This window comes from Elaeis guineensis, chromosome 6 (assembly GCF_000442705.2).
Source record: "Elaeis guineensis isolate ETL-2024a chromosome 6, EG11, whole genome shotgun sequence".
NCBI classification, from domain to species: Eukaryota; Viridiplantae; Streptophyta; class Magnoliopsida; order Arecales; family Arecaceae; genus Elaeis; species Elaeis guineensis.
Window position 1 is genome coordinate 4,812,619 of NC_025998.2, and position 13,729 is coordinate 4,826,347.

General features: G+C 53.9%; 1 long non-coding RNA gene across 2 annotated transcripts; it reads left to right on the top strand.

Moving 5' to 3' along the window:
* The first annotated feature begins 41 nt into the window (after window positions 1-41).
* LOC140858660 (uncharacterized) lies at window positions 42-2,746 on the top strand. Of its 2 annotated transcripts, XR_012142242.1 has the most exons (4): window positions 42-97; window positions 175-394; window positions 480-1,321; window positions 1,559-2,746. It is a non-coding gene; the product is annotated as an uncharacterized lncRNA (long non-coding RNA). The 2 variants fall into 2 exon arrangements; XR_012142241.1 differs by having other exon boundaries at window positions 480-2,746.
* Window positions 2,747-13,729: the final 10,983 nt, after the last annotated feature.

Here is a 13,729-nt window from a genome sequence, read left to right on the forward strand (position 1 = left end):
GTTATTTTGAGTCTAATGCACCAAAGTATTCGACTTCTTGCAGGTTCTGTTAAGTACACACTTGATGGAGATACTTAACAAGAGTTGTTTACCCCAGGTCTAAATGATCAGGTTACATATTTGTTCAGGTCTCCATTTTCTTTCTGAAGATGTGATGCGATAAAATTATTACAGTCTGAAAATATCAAGTTTTACACCATGAGCGTGCTGAGACCTGACAGCAATTTATCAAGCAATGAAGACATTGTTTTTCTATATAGGCATGTTGCCAGTTCTTCTGACATATTGCATTTTTCCCTAGTTACTCTGTTAATTTTCTAGTACAATTGGGTGGCTAATGTAGTTGTACTTCTGCTGTTAAGGCTCGTGCCTGGTCATGCACTTCTGAGCTATGGTGGGTCTATTATTTATACTAACTTTTGAGGTGCAATGGTTTTCTATTTTTCTTTCCAAGTAAAAGAAAGTAATATATCTTGCAGGTTTACATTGTGCGCGGCTTGCTGGTATGTTTGATGTTTCAAGAGAAACTTGCGAGAGTCTTGGTTGGTATTGTTGCAAAAGATATTTCCACTGCTTCTACCTTTTCCTGGAGTAACTTTTTGGAGCTGATTTACTGGATAACCTTTGGCTGGAGAAGTTAAGGTGTAAAGTTTCAGTTTCTGATGGTCACAGTTACTCTTAGATCCTTTTTTCCAGTTTTCTTCTGCAAAAAATGAAAAATGAACTGAGGGGAATAATTATCAAGAATCAATGAGCACAAGAAAAATTTTGAAGATTAACAATAAATTTGAAAATACAGGAACCTGTAATTTCTGTTCGCTAAACTAAGGAGCTAGCACGTCCCATAATCTATATGTATTTGTGTGTATGTACACAAGCATGCATGCATACATACATACATACTTACACAATTTTTTTAAGTAAATTATAATTATCAATTCACATAAACAGTAAAACATTACAGGAATTCATGCTTCCTTTATGTGTTTAGCACAAGCCAGTTTCTAAAATACTTTTTTTTTTAAAAAAAATTCTCGGTAGAATTTCTAATATGCTTCAATTGTAGCTTAGAGACATGCGTGTTATGCATGGGCTAAAGATTGCTGTGGCTCCATCTCTCAGACTTTAAATGTACTGTGAGATCATTTTGTTTTTAAATTTAGCTCTCATGAGAGTAGAATGGGATAATGGTGTTCTCAATTTAGGAGTGCCAAATGAGGTTGTTGAAAGAGCAGCATTTGTTTTGGAGTCATTCAAATCTAAGAAGCCCATTGATCGCTTGCTCAGCCAGAAATTATTGGCTAAAGACCAGCAATACAAGGTGAACATTAGGACATGATTGAAGAACTGACATTTCTTTCTGTTCTTTTTCTCATAGTTTTAAATGGTTTGAAGCAATTGAGAATCTTTTGAATAAAAGAAGAAACTAAGTAAATCGTGTTTTTTGTTTGTAAAAAAGTTGAGGTTTTAATAACTTTAGCAGCCAATAGCTGGCCGTTATGATGAGCGTATGCTCCATCTATGTGATGAATGTTGATTACTCTCCAACTGTTTGCAGGATGTGGTGGCGAAACTATTGGCTTTTGATGCTTTCAGAGGTGATCTCTACGTGTTCTTCCAAGACATCTTCTCAGAATCCTTGTCTTGAATTGAAACATCTGTTGTTAATGACAGAAGGAAAAATTCAAAAACTAATTCTGTGTACTTTAAGCAACTGTTTGGAAGACAATTTATGAACAAAATTTCAGATTTCCAGTCTCTGTGCCCCTGCTATTTGAGCTATGTTGATAGCACCCTCCTTGGCCACACCATGACGGAAGGGACAATAGTGGCATGCTCCATCGCGGCATGCACATGCTGTTTGGGCTATGAACACAAAAAAGTGATGGATAATGTAAAAAGTGACGGATAATGTAAGTCAATTGTAGCAGATCTAATAATGAGCTGAGGATAATATACAATCATAGAGAAGTAAAATTACTAATGGAAATATAAGCCTGCAAATTATGCTGCATTCTTGAAGTGGAATCTGGTTGCTTCAAGGATGCAAGCCATTGGGTGCCTGTTGTATTGCATTAGCCTGTCTTTAGTGAAGCAGAGGGTCTTTTTTGTTGATATGGAAGGGGCCCAAGGCCCGAAACAAAAACAGAAAAAACTAGTGATGAAAAATTGAACTCCATACTCTCGTTTCTTCTTTTTGTCCTCATGTTATTTGGTTGCAGGGTGATTCATAAGACAAACATTAAGTTCTGCCATTCTCCTTAGCTCCAAGACATCATTATGTGGCTCTCCTCGTTATCAACTATCACTGTCTCACATATTTTTCTGGAACCTAATTAAGCTGCTGACTGGCTGGCAACTCATGGATTAATAGAGGATTTCTTCCTTTCAAGCAATGATTGCTTACTGTCTGATCTGGTTCATATCTTGCTGCAGATGCTTACCATTTAGCCTTTCCAAGACAAGGCATATAGTAAAAGTCTTATTCTGGTGGTTGCTGTTTCATCTATACCCAAGAATGTGGTTGTGAGTCTGCATCTCCATTTCACAGTGTTGTTCTCTGACTTTGTTGCTGTTTATTCAGTGAACCATGATGACATGGGGCTCATTCCAGTCAGCGGCACCCTCACGTGCTTGCTTACTGATCTCCCTTCTTTAACCTGCCATATGTATGAGGTATGCATTGAAGGAAGTGTGCCTTTTATTTATGTTGATACCTGCCCCAAGACCGAATTTGCTGCATCATGGTTGCCCCCAAATAAGGACCTGGTGGCAAGGGTGCCATCTACAATGTTCTGTACTCCAAGATAGAAATTTCAGCAAAGATGTTGCTTTTGAAAACTGGTTGTCTTTGTTACTCTCATTGGTCCTTCACTATATGTTACTGTATCAGGTCCCCGCTTTTCAATGCTGCTGACTATGATTGGAGGCTTCTGATATGATCCGCAGATGTCTGCCAAGAGCTGTGTAACATACAAGGATTTAGATTTCCTTCTCTATGTCTCAGTCACCCCAAGAGATGGTTAATTTTTCCTCTGCTATTTAGCTTCAAGGTCTCTAAGCTTTTCCCGTGCTTTGGCTCATACCGGTGTTTCAATTTTTATTTGAAACAGTTGAACTCTCTCTTCTACAGCATCAATGCCGGGGGGGTGGGGGGAACCATATGAAGCAAGGACTATATTTGATGTTTAATCTTGTAATTATGTCTGTGGAGGGCCAATTTGCTATGTATGCTCGCCTTTGTTGGTGTTTTGTTTTAGTTTTGTACCTTTGAACTCTTTGTTATACTTTCTTTATGAATCTAGCGGTTGCTCTGTTTTCTGCCCAAAAAAAAAAAATTTGAACTCCCCCCTTATCAGTCCAGGCCAGAACTCTTTCTTTGAGGCAATGCAGCAGCCGAGATGAAATCAGAAGAAATACCAAGACCTGCTAAAGTATCAGCAGACTGATTTGCCTCTCTGAAAGCATTGGTTCCTATGAAAACACATTTAGTAATGGTAAAAACTGCTTAATATCAGTAAGTGTTGCGGCCAATCGCCTCGTCGTCCGATCGCCGGGAAGCGTCCACCTGCAAAAACGAGAAGTCCACTCTGACCGGAAGCGGCTCCGGCGGGGACCCTCCGACGGTCAAGTCAGAGAGGTGACTGGGCAACAGTGAAATGTAGACAGAGAGCTCGATCGAGAGAGAGAGAGGGAGAGAGAGGAGCGAGCCTGTGTTTTTGGGAGTCGAGAGGTGGGAGAGACGGAGCGGATCGATCCCCTTGCACTGTTGCCTTCCCCGGTTTATATAGTGGAGCACGGTATGGCGCCGTCATTAATGGCGCGGACAAGTGAGGAACTGTCAACTCACTGTGGACTGTCAGAGTCGTCGTGAAAGTGTCGCGTCGTCGTGCGGCTGTCAAATCACCAGGGTTGACAATGCCCTCGGCGGGACAATGCCCCTAGGCAGCCGTGTCGCATGTCGCTGTCAGAACTGACAAGGTCTGGCGGCTGTACGGCGGTTGGAGGAGCCGACCGACCCAAAGTCGGTGGCCAGCTGAGTGGTGTCGGGCCCCTCCGTTGGTCGGCGAGTCTTTCGTGAGTCGGCCATCGGACTTCTGGGTTCAGTCGGTCGGGAAAGTGCGCCCGACATATCTCAGTCGGTCGTGAGCCGATAATTAGCCAGTGATGGCATCCGTCAGTCGGTCGCCCCGATCGCCAGTCGGTCGGTACGGCCGTCAGTCGGTCGGGCCGCCAGTCGGTCGATCGGGCCGCCAGTCGGTCGGTCGGGCCGTCAGTCGGTCGGTCGGTGGGTATCCCCAACAGTTTCCCCCCTCCACTCCTAAGTCGGATGGTGAGCTGGCCGATGCTTTCATTCGGGCAGCAATCCTGGACGACTGGGAGTGGATTTGTCGTACGCATAGATCCGACGTACCGCCGGCTGATCCGATATCAGACGCCTCGTAAATGCCAAGCGATCTGGACGTCTAGTCGGTGTCAGAAGTCACGTCGGCGTCAGGTGTCAGACGTCGCGTCTTGTCGTCGTCAGACGTTACGTCGGTGTCAGAAGATCGGGCGCCGGACGATACGACGTCAGACGGTCGGATATTCGGCGCCGATCGCGGGAGTGTGGGCCGCTGTCAGGCGTCCCATCGGGAATGCGAATCGGCGCGGGCGCATAAATGCGGAACCGCGCCCCCGTGCCGCGTGTCGAAGGTGGTTGGCCGGCGCCCCCCGCATTTAATGTGGGCGGTGCGGCCATCCCGGGATGGGGCGCGCCGAATCCTCCGCCAACCGACGGGCGCCACGCGTCGTGCATCTGTGGGCCTTCGGTCGGCGCGGAAGCATCTCGGCCGTCGGTCGGCCCTATATATATAGGACCTCCCGGACCCATGACCCCACACTTGCCATTTTGCTGGAGAAACTCTGTCCGGCGATTTCTCAGTCGTCGCGGCAGAGCTTTCTTGCTTCCGAAGGAGTTCATCTGGTTCGTGGTCCTCCTTTCCCATCTTCGTCTTCTTCCTCTTCTTCTCTTTTTCTCCTCCTTCTTCATTCGGTTCCGGTGCAATGGCCAGGAATCCGACTCAGGGAGCTCGGTCGGGGAACCCGACCGACGACTCCCGATCGGCTCCGGAAGATGAGGCCTCCTCGCTTTCGGGGTCGAATGTCGATCGGCTTCGGGAGCAATATCGCATCCCGGAGCAGTTTCGGCTCTCCGCTCCAGGGGCCGGGGTCGGGTTAACAGCCCTCCGCCCGGCGATCTGGCGCTGTATGTCGAAGACCTTCGCGCGGGTCTTCGGCTTCCAATTCCGGAGTTTGTCCGAATTTATTAGATTATTACGGACTCTGTCCGGCGCAACTGGCGCCGAACTCCGTCCGTCTCATCATCTCCTTTGCGCTGTTGTGTCAGCTCTTGCCGACCAACCCTCGCGTTTCACTCTTCCGGGCATTCTTTGTGCTCCGACCCCACCCTAAAGCCCGAGGGTGGTGGCTCTTCAACCCCCGGAAGGGTCTTGCCTTTATCACGGTCTTCCATCGTCCATTCATGGGTGGAAGAACCAATTCTTTTTTGTTTCCTCCTCATCTCCTTGGGGCTTCCCTTCCCGCTGGGGTGTGCCCCGAACCGAAGCCAACGACAACAGCCGGGTGGAGGCGGACGACCGGGAGGACTTCCACCGACTGAAAGACATGTCGGTCCCGAAGCAGAGGGAGCTTGTTACCGAACAAGCTCTCTATGATGCCGGCTTGAGTCTGGTCCCCCGACTAGGTATCGTCCGATCCTCCGGTCTTTCTTTTCGTTCGGCTCTTGGTCCGGTCTTTAACATTTTTGTCGGTATTGCAGGGACACCTCCAAGGATGCGGCCGACAGACGTCGAGATTCGGCGGTTCGCGACAAGGAAGAGGCCAGCATCGGGGGCCGGTCCTTCGCGCCCCCCGAAGAAACCTGCTCCAGCGGCGCCGACCGTCGAGGCGTCGGCGACCGACCAGTCGGAGCCTGTAATAGCCCTCGCGGCTCCGACGGCTCACACGGAGGAGAGGCCGGCTGAGGAGGCGGCCGAGGGAACATCGGCGGCTTCGCCGGTGCGGGTGGAGCCGGATGACGTTCGGGAAACCGAACATCGTCCGGCGGCGTCCGTTGGCGCAACGGGGGGCGCCGGGTCGAACTCAAGCGTCCCCTCGCTGCCGGTCCCGTCGTCGGGGCAGCTGATCGGGGGAAAGCCCCGATGGAGCCCGCAGACGAGACAAGGTCGGGGAGCCGATCTGTGCCTCCCAGCGCACATTACCCCGAAGGAGCGTCGGCGTTGGCCGACCACAACCTTGCGAGGAGGTTGTGTCAGGGGATCCTCCTCCCAGCCGACGTAGAGTCGCTGAGATCTCGGCAGGTGACCGAGATGCTGTCGCGGTTCTACCCGACCATGGTTGAGGTAAGCTTCGCATCACTTTCTTTCCTTAGAAACTTTCCTTAGAAATTTTTCTTGTTATGTGATTCTGACGAAGCCTTTTCAATCGGCAGCTGATCTTCACGATGTCGGAACTGGAGGTCGGGTACCGAAGGTTCGGCGACGTCCGGGCCGCTTACAAGGAGAGGTCGGCGGCGGCCGAAGCCGAGAGGGCGATGTTGGCCGACCACCTTCAGCAATCGGCCGACCGGGAGGCCAAGTTAGTAGACGAGGTCTCCCGGCTTGGGTCCGAACTTAGGTCGGCCAAGAAGGAGGCCAGACATAAGGGTCGGGCCGTGCGTCGTCTTCGGCGCGAACGGGACGGCGCCACCGCCGAACTTCAAGGGGAGCGCGAGCAACTTCGGGTCAGCCTGGAGAAGCTCGCCGAAGCCGAAGAGGAGCTATCGATCGCCCAGATCGACGCCGAAATGGCGAAGGCTGAGGCGGAGTCGGCGAGGGAGTCGCTCGCCCGTGCAGAGGACGAGGCAAGGTCGGCGAAAGAGTCGGCCGATCGGGCGGTGGAAGACTTCCGGGCCTCCGACCAATACCGGGAGGAGATGCTCGAGTCAGGCTTCGCCTCGTACCGGGTAGGGGTTCGAGGATGGTCGGGATGCCGTCCATGCCTTGTACCCGGAGCTGGACGTCAGCAGCGTCGTCCCGCCGCTAGCCGAGGAGGAAGGAACCGAGGAGATGGCCGACCAGCCATCGGGAGGCGTCGTCGTGGTGGAGGAAGCCGTCCCGGAGCAGGTGGCGCCGACCGATATCCCCTCGCCGACCGAAGCCCCTCCTTCAGCCGCCGACCCAGCCCGCTTATGGCCGACACTCCGGTCATCCCCGATCCTCCGTCGGTCGAGGAGATCGACCAAGACAGATGATCGGGCCCCCGACTACCTCTTTTTTTTTTTTTTCTGAAATATATGTAACCGGGCTTCGACCCGACTTTGTACATTTCAATGAATTTTGAATGAAAGTTCCTTCTACTTTCCCTTCGTCTCTTCTTCAGTTGAATGCCTTAGTGTGTAATTAACTTGTGTAAGTCGCTAACTCACGTAAGTCGGCAGGACGTTCGGCAACTCGTGCCGCTACGAAGGAAGGGTAAGTCCCGACTTTGGTCGGCTTCTGGTAGTCGAGCTCATCAGTCGGGCGCATCTCGTTGAGTCGGGAGCCGACCGAACCCGGTAAAGGTTCGGTAGTCGGGCTTAGATAGACGCGTTCAGTCGGAATGTCGTCCGGCGCAGTGTCGGGGGAACGATAATAAGTCGGATCCCCATGCTCTTGCGTCGGATGTTCGTTTGTATCTTCGACATACGGTAGCAAGCCGAATGTCGTCCAGCTGGCCGTAGGTCGGTCGGCAAGTCGTAGATGCGACTAAGGTCGCGTCGTGTGATAGACGGTGGCAAGCCGAATATCCTTCGACCGGCCGTGGCTCGGTCGGGAGTCGCGACGTCGGTCGCGTAGGTATTTCGACTTTTCTTGGTCGGGGCCCGATCGGCGTGTTAGCCGATGGTCTGGCCCGAGAGTTCGACTGTAGAAGGAGCGCCAGCTCCCGTCATTGTGGATGCATCGGTCCTTGTAAGGGTCCGATGTCTCGTCAACTGTCGAAGGAGTGTTGACTCCCGTCATTGTAGATGCATCGGTCCTTGTAAGGGTCCGATGCGTTACCGACGATGAGGTCGTCGGTTTTAGGTGGATGCTAAGTCCACGTCAACACGTTGGTGCTTTGGCGAGCACCGATCATTAGTCGAAGAGTTAAGACTCCGAGATTTCGAACTGAATTTGCATTCCGACTGCTGAATTACAAAATTCACTGGCAATACAGCTTCAGGTTGTCGACGTTCCAGGTCCGGAGAATGGGCTTCCCTTCAAGGGTCTCCAGCCGATAGGCTCTCGGCCCGTAGGTGTCTGCAACCTTGTAGGGTCCTTCCCAGTTTGGAGCCAACTTCCCCTGATCCAAGGGCTTCGAGACCTCCGCCTTCCTCAGGACCAAGTCACCAGGCCTGAAGAGCTTTGGTCTGACCTTGGCGTTGTAGTACCGGGCGACCCTCTGTCGGTATGAAGCCATTCGGATTTGAGCCTCGTCTCGTAGTTCGGGGAGGAGGTCCAGGTCGGCCCTCCGACCCTCGGAGTTGTCCGGCTCCCGATACCGCTCGACCCTTGAAGATGGCAGGCCAATCTCGAGCGGGATCATAGCCTCTGTTCCGTAGGCCAAACTGAACGACGACTCCCCGGTTGGGACGCGGGGGTCGTTCGGTAAGCCCACAGAACGGAGCCCAACTCGTCGACCCAGAGACCTTTGGCCTCGTTCAGTCGGGTCTTGAGTCCATGGAGCAAGGTCCGGTTGGTCACCTCAACCTCACCGTTGGACTGTGGGTGCCCGACTGAAGTCAGTCGGTGCCTGATGTGGAACCTGGCGCAGAAGTCTCTGAAATCCTGGTTGTCGAATTGCCGTCCATTGTCGGTGATGATGGTGTGCGGCAATCCGAACCTGAAGATGATGGATTTTTGAATAAAGTCCTCCATCTTCCGCTCGGTGATCTGCGCCAAGGGCTCGGCCTCGACCCACTTCGTGAAGTAGTCGATGGCGACAACGATGAACTTCCTCTGGCCCGATGCTGGCGGGAATGGACCGAGAATGTCGACTCCTCACTGGGCGAAGGGCCACGGAGCGACAATAGGAGCAATTTGGCTGGCCGGTTGGTGTTGGATGTTCGCGTACTTTTGACATGGTTCGCATCTCCGGACCAACTCGGCCGCATCCTTCTTCATGGTGGGCCAGTAGTAGCCTTGTCGCAGGACCTTGAAGGCTAGGGACTTGCCCCCAAGTGGTTCCCGCAAATTCCTTCGTGAACCTCTCGGAGAGCGTAGTTGGCGTCGGTCGGTCCCAAACACCTAAGCAGGGGAAGGGAGAACGACCTTTTGTAGAGTCGGCCATCCATGATGACATATTGCGAGGCCGACCATCGGAGTCGCTTGGCCTCCGTGGGATCTTCGGGACTGATCCCGTCGGTCAGGTACCGGACGATCGGGTCCATCCAACTTGGTTCGGACGTTAGCTGCTGTACTCCTTCGACCCGATCGATGCTCGGCTGCTGGAGGTTTTCGACGAACGTCCGACCCAAAGAGTCGTAGGCCGACGTTGCCAATCTGGAGAGTGCGTCGGCACGGGCGTTCTTCGACCTAGGGATGTGGGAAATTTTGAAATACTCGAGGCGTGCCACGAGGTCCTTCACTTTCTGAAGGTATTTGGTCATGGTCGGATCTCGCGCCTCGAATTCGCCCTTGACCTGCCCTACGATCAGCTGAGAGTCGGAGAATGCCCGGAGGCTGCCGATGCCCAGCTCCTTCGCCATCCTCAAGCCAGCGAGGAGTGCCTCGTATTCGGCTTGATTGTTGGAGGCCTTGAAATCGAACCGGAGGGCGTACTCGGTGACCACCCATCCGAATTCGTGAGCAGGAGCCCGACCCCGCTTCCCTGAGCGTTTGAGGCTCCGTCGATGTGGAGTACCCAGGTGGAGATCGGGTCTGGCTCAGAGACCGCATCTCATCCCGGGTCTTCAGCTCCCGACCCTTGGTCGGTTGTCGGGCATTCGGCGATGAAGTCGGCCAAGACCTGAGCTTTCAGGCAGGCCTTGGTCGGTACTGAATGTCGAACTCGCTGAGCTTCATCGCCCACTTCGCGAGTCGTCCAGATGTGTCGGGTCGGCGCAGTATCGCCCTCAGGGGCTGGTTGGTGAGCACCACTATGGCATGGGCCTGGAAGTATGGTCGAAGTCGTTGCGCGGAGACGGTCAGGGCGAAAATCATCTTTTCCGTCTCCGAATATCTGGCTTCGCGTCGTGGAGCACTTTGCTGGTGTAGTAGATAGGCTGATGGGTTCGGCACTCGCTTTCTCGGACGAGCACCGAACTGATCGCCTCAGAAGATGTGGCCAAGTAGAGATATAAGGTCTCTCCGACCTGCGGCTTTACGAGCAACGGTGGGGAAGCCAAGTACTTCTTCAGGTCTTCGAAGGCCCGCTGGCACTCATCCGACCAAGAGAAACCGTTCGCTTGACGCAGAATCTTGAAGAACGGGAGGCACCTTTCAGCTGATCGGGAAATGAATCGGCTAAGAGCGACGATTCTTCCGTTCAGCTGTTGGACCTCCTTCTTGGTGTTCGGATGACGCATGTCGAGGATTGCCTTTATCTTCTCAGGGTTGGCCTCGATCCCTCTCTGAGAAATGAGGAATCCGAGGAACTTCTCTGAGGTCACCCCAAAAGCATACTTGGTCGGGTTGAGCTTCATTCGGTGTCGTCGAAGGGTGCAAAAGGTCTCCTCGAGATCCTGAACATGGTCCGGGATCTGCGTGCTTTTCACTAGCATGTCGTCCACGTACACTTCCATGTTGCGCCCGATTTGGTCTTTAAAGACCTTATTGATAAGTCGCTGGTAGGTGGCGCCGGCGTTCTTCAGTCCGAAGGGCATCACCCGATAACAGTAGAGGCCCCTGGGAGTCACGAATGCGGTGTGCTCCTCATCTTCAGGCGCCATCCGGATCTGGTTGTATCCGACGAAGGCGTCCATGAAGCTGAGCAGTCGAAATCCGGACGTCGCATCCACCAGCTGGTCGATCTTCGAAAGTGGGAAGCTATCCTTCGGGCAGGCTCGGTTGAGGTCGGTGTAGTCGATGCAGATCCTCCACTTTCCGTTGGCTTTTTTGACCATGACAACATTGGCGAGCCAATCAGGATACGTGGATTCTCGGATGAAGCCTGCTTCGAGTAGCTTGTCCACTTCTTCGTCGATGGCCCTCTGCCTCTCTGGAGCGAAGGACCTTTTCTTCTGCCTCACCGGCCTCATCGTCAGGTCGATGTTGAGTCGGTGGGTTATTGTTTCTGGGGGATGCCCGACATATCTGCTGCGATCAAGCAAATATGTCGGCATTAGCCGTCAGCAGCTCCGTCAGTCGGCGTCGTTCGGTGTCGGGCAATTGAGATCCGACCCAAACTTTCCTGCCGGGATTTTCTCCTATCGGGATCGCCTCGAGCTGCTCGGCCGGCGAACCTCGTTCTTCCTCCTCCCGCTGGTCCAGCTTGTCGATCGTCAGAGAACCCCTCGACTCGTCGCTTTGAGCGGAGATTTGGAAGCATCATCGGACGAGCTGTTGATCTCCGCGCATTCTCCGATTTCGTTTTTGGTCGGGAATCGAACAAGGAGATGGTACGTCGAAACGACCGCCTTGAGGCGTTCAGTCCGGGTCGTCCAAGTATGGCGTTGTAGGCCGAAGGAACTTGGACGACCGTGAAAGTTAGGGGACCGTGCTTTGCCGTGGTTCGGTGCCGACCGTCACGGACAGGGTAATTTTTCTTCTGTCGTGACGGCGTCTCCGGCAAAGCCGATCAAGGGCATGGAGATCCTCTTGAGTCGGTCAGTTGACAGTCGCATTCGGGAGAAGGTCGAGTAAAACAAAATATTTGTCGAACTTCCATTATCAACAAAAATTCGTTTTACATCATAATTCGCTATAGTCGCCGACACAACAACAGCATCGTCGTGGGAGTCTGGATGCCACGAACGTCGTCCTCGTGAAGGTGATTACGTCGTCCGGGCGCAGCCTTTTCGTCGGCTCCCCCCCCCAGATGTCCCCGGGCCCAGCCACTTGGAGATCATGTTGATGACTCCGGCCGTCGGCTGGTTGGTCGCCGGCTCTTCAGTCGGCTGGGGGCGTCGATCGGCCACTGGTTGGGTCGGCGGATCCTTCCAAAATTTGCCGAGGTACCCCCGACGGATGAGAGCTTCAATCTCATCCTTCAATTAGATGCACCGCTCGGTGTCGTGGCCGTGGCTTCGATGGAACCGGCAGTACTTCCGACGGTCGAGGCCTTTTGCCTTCAGAGGCGGAGGCCGTCGCAGGTATTCTTCTCCCTCGATCTCCATCAGGATCTGCGCACGGGGAGCGGAGAGAGGAGTGTAGGAGTCATACCTAGGGCGTGCCGGCCTCGGAGTCTGTTGCCGGGGTGACTTTTGGATTCGTCGGGGTGGCGAGACCCGACTATCGATCGGTGGCCTGCTTGGTTCGACGGGCTCCCGACCTCTTCTCCGCTTCTCTTTCGGGCCTCTGGGCTCGGCCAAGCGTCGGTCGGACGCTCCTTCGTCCGCGCGCATATACTTGTATGCGCGCTCCAGTAGCTCGGCGTATATCCGAGGGAGGGTCTTGTCCAGAGAATAGGTGAATCGGGACGCCCTCAGGCCCCGCTTCATGGCTGAGACAGCCATGTCTTCGTTGAGGTCCCGGACCTCGAGCGTGGCCGCGTTGAATCCTGCCACGAAGTGTCGGAGCGTCTCGTTTTCCCCCTGCTTGAGGGAGAAAAGGCTGTCCGACGTTCGCAGCGGCTTTCGGCTGGTGCTGAAATGGGCCACGAACGAGTGCTCGAGCTGTCCGAAGGAGTGGATACTTCCCGATCGGAGACCGGAGTACCAGGCCCTGACGGTCTTGCGGAGTGTGGCGGAGAAGCCGATGCAAAAAAGAGCATCGGTTGCCCCTTGGATCGTCATGAGAGCTTTATAGCTCTCGAGATGGTCGACTGGATCGGTGGAGCCGTCGTATGGCTCCACGTGCGGCATTTTGAACCGACTGGGAATCGGCTCGTCGAGGACCAGTCGGGAGAGAGGTTGGACGGTCTGGAAGTCGACGTCGTTCGAAGACTTCTGGCCGTCCATCTGCAACTGAGCGAGTCGGCGGTCGATTTCTTCGAACCGGCGCTCATAGTCGTCCGCTCGTCGATGCTGGGAGACCCCAGGAGTGGAGTCTCCGGAAGATTCTGAGAGGAAGGGTTCCAACGGGGAAGGAGAGGGCCGCTGGGACCGTCGGTCGTCGCGCCATGGTCGTCCCTCCTCTTCTCCGTGGGAGCGCTGTCGGGGGCGCTCGCATGGAGGCGACAGGGATCGGCGCGGTCGTCGGCGGCTGCTCCTGGAGGGCATCGGTCGGGCCGCCGGTTGCTGCTGGAGACTTTTGACTGCGTCGGTCAGTACGGTCATCTGCCGTACGATGGCCGCGATCTGAGCCTCCGTGGTCACTGCAGGGCGCGGAGAGCTAGGCTCCGCCGCCGGTGGTGGCGGGGAGGCCTCCTCCCGGCGAGAAGAGCGCCTTGCCGACCCAGTAATCCTCGATCGTTGAGCTCTTATCTTTGTCATGCTGTCTATCCCCTACCTGGCGCGCCAATCTGTTGCGGCCAATCGCCTCTTCGTCCGATCGCCGGGGAGCGGCACCTGCAAAATGAAGTCCGCACTGACCGGAGGCAGCTCCGGCGGGGACCCTTCGACGGTCAA